This window comes from Lepidothrix coronata, unplaced genomic scaffold (assembly GCF_001604755.1).
Source record: "Lepidothrix coronata isolate B3197 unplaced genomic scaffold, Lepidothrix_coronata-1.0 Scaffold99, whole genome shotgun sequence".
NCBI classification, from domain to species: domain Eukaryota; kingdom Metazoa; phylum Chordata; class Aves; order Passeriformes; family Pipridae; genus Lepidothrix; species Lepidothrix coronata.
Window position 1 is genome coordinate 2,903,879 of NW_016690279.1, and position 10,496 is coordinate 2,914,374.

The 10,496-nt window shown below is 49.0% G+C and overlaps 1 long non-coding RNA gene across 1 annotated transcript; it reads left to right on the plus strand.

Annotated features, from left to right (window-relative positions):
- Positions 1 to 1,141, plus strand: LOC108501134. Its single transcript, XR_001876141.1, has 2 exons — positions 1 to 77; positions 737 to 1,141. It is a non-coding gene; the product is annotated as an uncharacterized LOC108501134 (long non-coding RNA).
- The last annotated feature ends 9,355 nt before the right edge of the window (positions 1,142 to 10,496 follow it).

Below are 10,496 nucleotides of genomic sequence, written 5' to 3' on the forward strand. Positions count from 1 at the left end.
ATATTCATTTACCTTTTTGTTCCGGAAACAAAAGGACAGTCCCTAGAGGAGATAGACCAGCAGTTCTCCAGGAAAAGGTGTGTGTGCTGTTGTCCCAGAGTGAGTGCTGGCTTTGGGAGCTTCCCATTGTTGGCTCCTGAGGTCTGTGGCACCAGGCAGCTCAGGGCTGTTACAAAGTCTGGTCAGTGCTACTGAGAAAGTAGAAAATCTCAAGTTTGTGGCAGGGTTTTGGGACAAGTTGTGAGAGCTGCAGTGCTGTTCATCAGCAAGTCACTGCCCTGAGCCTTGTGGCTGAGCTGTGGGAGGGCACTAGTGGCACTTGGGAGGAAATGGGCTAAAAACCAGGGCTCGTGGCTGAGGAGAGGAAAGCAGGACCACAGCATGGGACAGGCAGGTCAGGACTGGGAGGAGACAGGAGGGGATGATAGTCCTCTTGTTTCACCTTAGAATAGTCTTGGACTGATCCTTCTCCTCCGGGGCAGAGACATCTCCTGGTATAACACAGGCCATGGGCTCTCACCTGGTAGTTTTCAGACAAAGCCTGTAATGGGTTAGGGAAGATCAAAAGGTGCTTGTGCCATCCTGGTTGGGATGGAGGTGGCAGGGCAGGCATTGCTGGAGCAGGGAGAGGCCCAGGGGAGGGAGCACAGACCCCTGGGGGGGCAGGAGGGGTAACTGCTGTGAGGCCCTGCCTGTCTCTCTGGGCACAGCACTGACCTTCACCATTGCCCCGCAGGGTTTGGGAAGGAAATGTGTTCAAGCAGAGACGTGGACAAGGAGCGAGCTGCACACACGCACAGTACCAGAGGGTGGAGCACACCAACAGCCCATGAAACCATCAACGTGCCTTCAGCATCGTGTCTGAGCAGCTTTTCCAGGAGAGGAGCGGGCTGGGCCATCAGGACAGTTCTTTTCCATGGCCTTTAACTGGTGACCTCTGCTCACAGACAGTTCTCCCTGCAGTGCCTTAGCTGTGGGGACATGCAGATAGCTGTCCTTTGGATCCTTGGAGGATCGTTGTTCCCCGGCAGGGAGCACATCCTTCCTTTGACGTCTTTAATTCTTCATCATTTGTACCTCCCATCGTTTAAGAGATTAATTTTTTTTTTGTACGCAGGGATTAAAGCACAACTTTTGCCGGCGGTGCTCTCCCGTCGGCCAGGTTCGTTTGTGAGCAAGGTGTGTTTTATGTTCCGGTTCTTGGAAAAGAAGCGGCGCTGCACCGCGCCGGACCCGCCGCCAGTGGGTGCCCCGGCACCGCGGCACCGCCCGGACCCCGGGCTGCGGACAGACCCCCGCCACAGCGCCCAAAATATAAGCCCACCACACCCCTCGGACCCCCCCGCACCCTTCGGACACACACCCACCCCCTCACTGTGCCTCTGGGCCTGGTGGAGCCGGAAAAGAAGGATATGGGAATCCACGGTACCCCTGCGGGGCAGGCGGAGGGAGCTGTGCTGGGACAAGGGGAAGGGGAGAGGATGGGGACATTGGGGTTTTGGGAGGAGTGGAGGGGGCCCAGGGACTGGCTGTTGGGGCAGTGAGCGGGGCTGGATGTGCTGGGAGTACCCACGAGAGCTCTGGGGTCAGCAAACAGCGCTGGTGACAGTGCCAGGTGTTGGGGGTGACAGTACGGGAAGATGAGACACAGCTCCTGGTAAGGGGGATCAGTAAACCCGAGGCAGAGGACTGTCACCTCCACCACAGCAGAGCTGGGCTGCTGGCACTGAAACGAGGAAAAGCCATGAAGGAGTGTTCAAATGAAAAGCTGAGGAAAATTCAGTGGGTGTTGAAATTCAGGCTTTCACCCCTGTGAGAGGACGTGGCCAATATTCATGGAGAGAGCAGCAGGGAAACCAAATGATGCAGCTGCAGTAAATCAGGTGAATTTGGCCATGTATGGTACCAGCAGAATCACGGGAACATTATGAAGCAACCAAGCAAGGGCAAAACCTGGTTGTGCTTCTGTGCCTATACCAGAAGCTTGAAAAATAAGATAATGCCAGGCTTTCCAACTGCCCTGAATAACAACCCCAGTACCAGCACAGATTTCCTGAGATGGGAAATCATGCATCCCAATTTAAAAAATTTAGAACCAGGACTGTATAACTGACCCCCGATCAGGATAAATATATAAATATACAAATATAAAATGAGATTAGAGAAGTTAGTCAGCTAAGTGATCCACCAGGAAGGAATAAAAACTGGTTTGGGATACAACAAAGGGTCTCCTGGACTAAGCAGTGCTGGAAGCATGAGAAGGGCTGCTGCTCTGGGTTTGGTGGGGAGCAGAGCACAGGACCTGCTTCACAAGGTGTTTGTGGGAGAGCTGTTCTCTGCTGGTGACCACAAAACAACCTTTAATGCTGTAGTGAGAGAGAGCACACCAAATAAATCCAGCCTGGGGCTCTACAGTTTCAAGAAAGGGAACTATGAAAAAATAAGGTGATTAGTCAATAACAACAAACCCAAAAGGAACAGACAGAAAGCAAGGAGCCTGCAAGCAGTCTGGCGGCGATTAAAAAATGCTCCATTAAAGCCCAAGGAAAACATGTGCCACAACTCAAAAAGAGCTAAGAGGTCCTAAAAAACACCCTGCCTGACTTGCTGCTAAGGTTAAGGAGGTATCACAGGGAGAAGGTCAGTGTTTGAAAACTGAAAAGGTTTCCCACATGAGGAGAAAAGGAAAACCCCATAAAACATAGCAAGTAAAGTGCAGACAGAAAAGAGAGCTAAAAAAGAGCACGAAGATATTGCAAATATCTTACAAATACCTTTTAAAAATGTTTCCTTAAATATGTCAGAAGAAAGAAGCTGGCTAGGGAGCCATTGCTCAATACAAAGGTGCAACAGGGTTCCAGGAAGGATAAGGCATGATGAGGCAGCTTGGGCAGGACTGTGTTGGTCTTCACTGCTGCAGGTATTTGGAAGAACCTCACACCCAGCAAGTGAGAGGAACTGGATCAATGTGACTTTACAAGTGGCTACTGTACCAGAGGGCTGGCAGGTTGTTATTGTAGTTCCCACATAAAAGCCAAGCTCTGGAAGGGGACCCTGGGAGCTGCAGGGGTGAGTGTCACCTCCGTCCCTGCTGGGCTGATGGGGTCTGCAGGCAGACAGGCATCTGGGAAGGAGCCAGCAGGCAAGGATGCTGAAAAGGGAAAGCTTGCCTTGCCAGCATGCTGGGACTCTAGGAATGTATCAAGTGTTCACACAGATAGGAAGAACCCAACAGACAGAACAGATGGGTGTTTTCAAAAAGATTTTGGCAAAATGAGTTTAAAACCAACTACATTGCCACAGGATTGGAGCAATGGTTCTTTTATGGAGGGGAATCTCTTTAATGGTATTCCTGTCTTGCAGGTAGCAGAGTGCAGGGTTTAACAGATAGCTTTTGAGAATGAATGAGATTCAGCAACTGGGTTGCCCCAGAATCTCTGCTGGGTCTGGTTTTATTCGGCACCTTCAGCTGTTGTGTTGGCAAGGGAACAGACAGCAAAATCTCCAGGTTTGTGGATGACACTGAGCTCTTTTAGGAACTAGAACATCTTGCCGCTGACAAAGGGCTCCGTAAAACCCTGGCAAAAGGAAGGGTGTGAGCAAAAAGGGCAGCAGGGAAAGATGTGATAGGGAACACTGCAGGCTGGTGCCAGAGGCCCCTGAGGGCTGGCTGGGGACAGCATGGATGGGAGGAGTGCTGGGCTGGGTGAGCTGGCTCCCTCCATCATCATCATCTAACTGGACAAATGTGTCCCCACTCCAAATTTGGGACCCATTAACATAGCAACAGGCTGTTTCTCTTTTGCTTTCCCCCGAGGCTGAGACCTCATAAGACTAGAGGATACAGAAATGCTTGAGGCGGTGATAAATCTTCTTTAGTGGGCCTTTATTTCCTTTTCTTTCACAATATTTTCTTTAGTTTCCCAGCCAAATTTTTTCTAAGGAAAGATTTCTGACTTCCTTTGAGCCACAGCTCAACATCTGTCCACATTGGGGGCTGAAGTAATACACTGTTAAGGGGTTTTGATGTCAAGCCCAAAACCCCACCAGGGATTTATGCGGCTCTCCCCTTTCCTCCCTCCTCCCCTTCAAACAGCCTTTCATTTGCTCTCACTAATTGTGCTGTCATGCCTTTCTTTTTGCCCCAGTTGTGCAGGCAGCCTTTCATGCAGACAGGTTTGGGTGACAGATGCCTGTGCCATGAGCTTCCCGAGCAGGCGGGTTGTGCTCCGAGCGTGCGCATCGTCCGGGCCCCGCTGAAATGATCCAGGCACACATCCAGCCCAGGGAAGGATTAGGCAGTGGCTGCCCTGCCTCCCCCCCGAGTTGCTGCTGGATAATCACTGCTGCTCGGGGGAAAGCCCCACCGGGCCCAGCCCACCCACAGACACCGCTTGCTCCTCGGAGTGGGCAGGAAAAAATTAGCGGAGCATCTCTTGGAAAACGGAAGAGGAGACTCTTCAGGAGGATTCAGGCTGGGCAGAAGGACTCTGCAAAGCCTGGTGTCCCAGGGGAGGTGGCTGTCAGGGCAGGCTTTTGAAAAGCATCTACAGGCCACTACCCCCTTACATGTGTTGCTGTACTGTGCTATAATCAAAATCTGAATGATGTGAAAAATAAGTACAAACCTTGGCTTGTTATTGCTGGTCCAGAGTGACTTCAGGAACCAGCTTGTTCACAGGTGATGTAAAGTTTGAGTGGCAGCATGTACCATCCTTGAGCCCTTGATCTCCAGCTGTGGTAACATGATCTAGGTGATAGACTGAACACCGAGGAAGGTGTGAGTCCCTGCTGCAAATATTCCCACAACTCAGCAGAGAAATGTGGGATATGAATCCATATCCTGCTTGTGCATGTGAAGGCAGCAAGCTCAAGGACTGGATCCTGCTTAGTCTCTGCTCGGGGGGGATACAGAGCTGGATGAAAGGAACCAGAATACGTGAAATACGATAACTGGAAAAAATACAAACCAGAAGATGGGCTGTTTAATGCACTGCAGATCCAGCAGAACAACCAGAGCCGAACAAAAAACAGTCCTTGTATGGGAACAAAGATACCAGCTCAGCCCAGGGAGAACCTGGAAGGAGATGGGTGTGTTGAGCTGTGTTTTGTTAGTTTGTGTGTCTCCAGGCACTGTGTGGATCAGACCTGAGCCTAAAATGTGCCGGGTGCTTCCTCCTTTAACTGCATCTCTCCCCTCCAAAGTGCTGCTTCCAGCACGAGCACCTCTAAGCTCCCCAGGTTTGGTACCCCTTGTTCCTCCTGCTCTACCTGGACTTCTTCCTACTGCTCCTCCCTCTGGCCCCAGCTCCCCCAGCCCTGTGGTCTAATAACTCAATAAGCAGAGGGAAGAAGGAGAGTTGCTGTCACTTTTAATCATAGGAGTAAAGCAGGGACAGAAAGAAGGTCTCCCTCAACCACCTGAGTGCTAAAGGTTTGCAGAATGAGTTCCTCTGACAGGTCACCCACCCAGAAAAGCCTGTTGTCTGTATGAAGAAAGATATCTTGGGCTGAGCTGGAGTGAGACCTCAGCACTGAGCACTGAGCAACACAGAGACCACTGCTTGCCCCCTGGACCTACCGGGCCAAATTCAATTTCTCCATAGTCAGGAATCACATAATTCCCTTTACTGGGGAGTTTTTCCAGTTGTGTCCAGGTATTTTCAGCCACTCTGACCACTGGGAATCATTTTCCCCTTGCCTCAATGACAGGAGCTGCAAAGAGCCATTTCCCCTTGTGAAGGTCCTCTGCAAGGGTCTGGGGCAAAGCATCCTGTTCAGGTGCCACGGTGTCACTGTGACAATCCTGGCACCACACCCGTGACAGTGCCTGTGCTCACTGACAGCTCTTGGGGGTAACAACCATCCTTTTGTTCTCACTCAAACTCACAGCTGAGTGCTGGTGCACGATGTGACCTCCTGCAGCAACACAAATAAAAATGTCAGTACTACAGCTATTAATAGTGTTTCTATTCCTGCTGCCACTACGATGGCTTTTGCTACTATTAATAATAATATTTACATATGCAAAACCACAGATGCAAAACAGATGGTTTGGTTGGGACCTCCGAAAAAACTTGTCTCTGCCACATATATTTATGACAAAGACGGAGGGTTAACCACACAGAGGGCCATATAGAGAACAAATAGATGGGGAAAAAGAATGAAATAATTCCTTCCATATTCCTAACAGAAGCCAAAACTTATCCATTCCCTCTCTCTGCTTCTCTCCTTTCCAGCATTTGAGACTTTTCCAATACCAGGCCAGGGATGGTTTCCATATTTGTTCAGACTTGTCTAGTTTTATTTTCCAGTGCAGCTATTTTTTCAGATGCAGCTTTTCCTGATGGATGGAAAATACAAAAGGAATCGCTCATCTGCTCCCTGCAAGCTTTTTCCTGACCGCTGGGAAGCTCAGGCACTATTCCAGGCCTGGAGTAAACCTTGCCTTGTGGAGAAAACTTGATCCTTGTTTGCTGAGTTCACACGTCTGGGAATAATTTACGCTAAGGGGAAAAGTAAAAGTGAGAAAGACAATTGCTATCCCTGAGCCCACCTCATTCCCTCTGCCATGCAGCCCTGCCTGGGAGAACAGCCATGCACGAGGAACAACCACATCTCCACAGCTGGCCAGTGCTGGAAAGCAAGAGAGTGGCAGCTCGTTGTTTTGGCAGTTTCATTCAAACTTTTTTTGCAGAAACAGAAAATAACAGAGTCTGCCAGCATCGTGGCATCCCCTCTGCTTTCAGCAGTGGCTGCTGTAGGGCTCAGGGCCACAGTCAGAGCAGGGACTGGAGGGGCTTGGCTTGGGCAGCCAACTTGCTCTTTGCTCCTGGTTTTCCCAACAGGATGAGGAGAAGCAGAAGAACAAGGCTAACACAAGTGCCTCTCTTGAATGTATTGATAAGTAGTTTTGAACTGGGATTATGCACAGCCCCAACAACTTCTCTGTGCTTATGCTTTGGTCTCTCATCCATGTATTTAGAGTTGTGTGAACACCAGACTCTCTCCTGCATCCACGGGTGTCATGTTTGTGGTCAACGGGACAAACACCCTCAGGGATGCCCTAACATCCCTGAGCAGCCCCAGGCCTGGCTGCTCCTTCCATGAGCAGGAGGAGGAGGAGGAGGAGGAAGGGTGGATATGCTCTGCAACAACACAGCAATGCTTGAACAGAGAAAGCCACCAGAGAGAACAGTAACGAGAACAGCGCAGCGTCCCCGAGCACTAATGGGTAATAAAGTGCCCCACAAACTAAAAAGCCCCCAAGTGCTACTGAGGACTAAGTAGTCCCTGAATACTCACATCTCTCTCAGGTCAAATTCCACTCTTTAAACCAATCCCCATTACGTTTTACACATTGGGCTGTAGAAGGCCTCGGAGGGGCTGTTAGAATCTATTGTAGAGGAATAAAGCAAGTGTCAAAAAGACTTTTAATGCCCAGTTAAAAATGGCCAAAATACAGTCTGCAGTTACCTGATAAGCTGCAAGGTCTCTACTGGGAGAAGTATTTTGGTTTTTCAATTGTCTCAACCTTTGCACACTTGCAAGAGGCCGGCCTTTGCTCTGAACTAAAGCTTTGTCAAGTATGTTAAAACATTATTAAAAGCCTGGCTTTTGTTTCATAAAGACTTTTAATGCTTTTTGGTTTGGCTTTGGCTTTTTCTTTTTAATGTTTATTACCAGTAATTATTGGAGACACCAGATTGCTGCTGCCTCTGTGGGCTTTGCAGCATCAATACTTTTCCCAGCACAGTGGCTGTCCCATCACTGCCATCCCCACTGTGCTGGTGAGGGAACCAAAGTGCTCAGGAGGATTAACATCTCCAGAGATGCATAACAGGGCAGTGCCAGGGCCAGAGGACAACACCTGAGTCCCATGTCCTGGACTCTGCTCCTTGCAAGAGAAAAAATTTACAGTCCTTAGTGCACATGCCTTCTTTATAGGGAAACTGGGAAGATTGCACCCACCTACTGCTTCAACTAACCTTTTCATTAACAGCTACCAAATGCCTAAGGACTGTTCCTTGATGACCATGTTGGTACTTTTTATGTAGGTATTTGGACATTGAAAAGTTAGATATTTGAACATCTAGACGTTTTTCCAAAACAGATCTGTAATTCATTCAAAGAATCAGTCTCAGAATGTCAACAGACAAGAGCTGCCAAGCTGCAAGAGGGTGTTTCTCACCACCCCATGTTGTTCCTCTGCACTGTAAGGGTGGACCAGCCCCATGGTGCTGTTTTACTGCCGTTGCTGCACTTTGGGAAGGGTGTTTGCATAGTAGCAAGAGAGGCCAACACACAAAATTAGTGACATTTGAAGTTCAGTGCAAGTCTTGACTGTCAGGAATGCGGCATTAAAAACAAGACTTAAAGCTTCCATATTGCAAAACCTATTAACTGCTTTACCGTTTTTGCAGTCGTGCCAGTTCAGTCATACTGGAGCTTTTACCAAGGCATGACAGCTCATTTGTTTAGCTTGGGCCAGGCTTAAAGTTCTGATGAAGCCTAATCTTGTGACCTGTATTTATTTTGGCTAGGGATGCTTTTTGCACAGACGACTTCCTATCCTCCCTAATCTTTCCCGCAGGAAAGGAGCAGGGAGTTAAGAGTCAGGGGAGGAAGGCAAAGCCAACCAGACATGCAGCAAGAGAGAAACAAGCACTGCACATGTTGGTGAAGTGGGCCAGGTTCAGAGACTCTGTCTGTTAAGGGAAGGGATTAAAGGGGGAGTCAGCACCTCTGCTGTCATCATTTGAGATGCGTCAAATCCATCATCGTTTCTCTGGAATTTTACCCATCTGGAAATATGGCTGGCTGCAACTGCAAAAGGTTCATGGCTTCAGGATGGAAATGTCTCTTCTTGGCTCAAACTCGTCAAACCCTCCACTGAAACAGAGAAGAATTTTGCGGGTATAAACCCCCAGCAACCCCATGGGATGTGTCACAGGTTCCTCACAGCTCCCAGTCCCCCACAGAGTGAGCTGGCTCTCAGCAAAGCTCCCATGGAAGGAGCTGCTGCCTCCTAAGTGACAATAGAGGGAGGATGGACCCTGTGTCAGGCAGCCCAGCTGGATGCCAGCAGTTCCATAACTTGAATTCCCTCACTCCTCAGCTCCACTTCTTCTAAAACTAACTCAGAGAAACACGTGTAAATACCTGCCTTGGGCAGCATGATTTTACCAGCCCTCTAAAATCTGCCTCCTCACAGCCCCTACAACCACAGGCCACTTGAACATTATGCTTCCATTTACTGCAAATTCTCTGAAAGACATCAGGGAAGCTGGAATCAGTTCCACTCTTCACTCTCTGCTTTAACACCCAGGACAACACCAAAGTCTGTGGAGAAACCACATAATGGCACCTTCTGGTGCCATTACAGCTTGAACTACACCAGAGGACACCCAGCCTTCCCCTTTGCCTCACTCCAGTTATCCTAAACAGTAGCTGTAAGATTAAAGACAGAGAAAAAAGGGAGAGAAAACCCCAGCACACACACTGGTTGTTTTCCAAGAGAAAGCCAGGATCCTGCAGTGGCACCTCCCCAGCTCTGGAGGCACAAGTCACCTGGGACATGGCATTGTTTTTGCACTGGAAGCCAGATGCTCAAAGTACCAAACTGCTTTCTAAAAATGTCTTTTATATCATGTTTTGAAGCAGTGTGGTGAGCACAAACCTGCCTTTCCAACGCAGCAGAGACTCTGTGCACTGTGCTGGCACCAGAAGTGTTGGTGACCTTCAAAAAACCCCTGCTTTATATTGGGAAATAGGCCTCTGAATGCACAGCCATAACAATGGGGCAGAGGGGTTTTTTTTGGAGGACAAAAGGCCAGTCAGGTTTGGTTTCTGTCTGATATCTTGAGTTTGACCAATTCCCATGAGCTGAAATAAAAAATTTCTGAGTAGCTGGAAATATTCACCAGTTTCATTCCCACGGAAGAAAAAGTACTTAAAAGCATTCTAAGGTTAATGGGAACGTGATGAAAGAGCCATTTCATAGAGCAGCATTCGGAGTATATGCCTCCTTTAAATGCATTTTTCAAGCATTATAGCAGAAAAATTTGGGATAGAGTTCAAATCTCTCTCAATCTTCTGGAAAGCGAGTGGCGAGGAAACAATCTGTTGCACTGCTGCAGAGATGCTCCAGTTCAGGGCTCGAAGGCTGTGCAGTGGGCAAACTGGGAGTCAGCACCCACTGCTGACTGAGTGGGAAGCAGAGCACCCACGTGTGCTCTGATAAAAACCCTGAAATCCAGCACAGCCACAAAAGCTGTGGCACAGTGCCTGCGGGGGGTTGTCCCAGAACGGCATCTTTCCAAGGCTGGCTGACACGTTTTGCTTCACAGGGGAAGTGTCATCCTAAAACTTTTGTGATTAAAAGCAGCTGGGGAGTGTGTGAGCATTCTGCACACCTAATTCCCATCTGACCACCAGGCCAAGAACAGGGATTTGGGAACACAGTAAAGGGGGACACTTGCCTCCTGGTGTCAAGC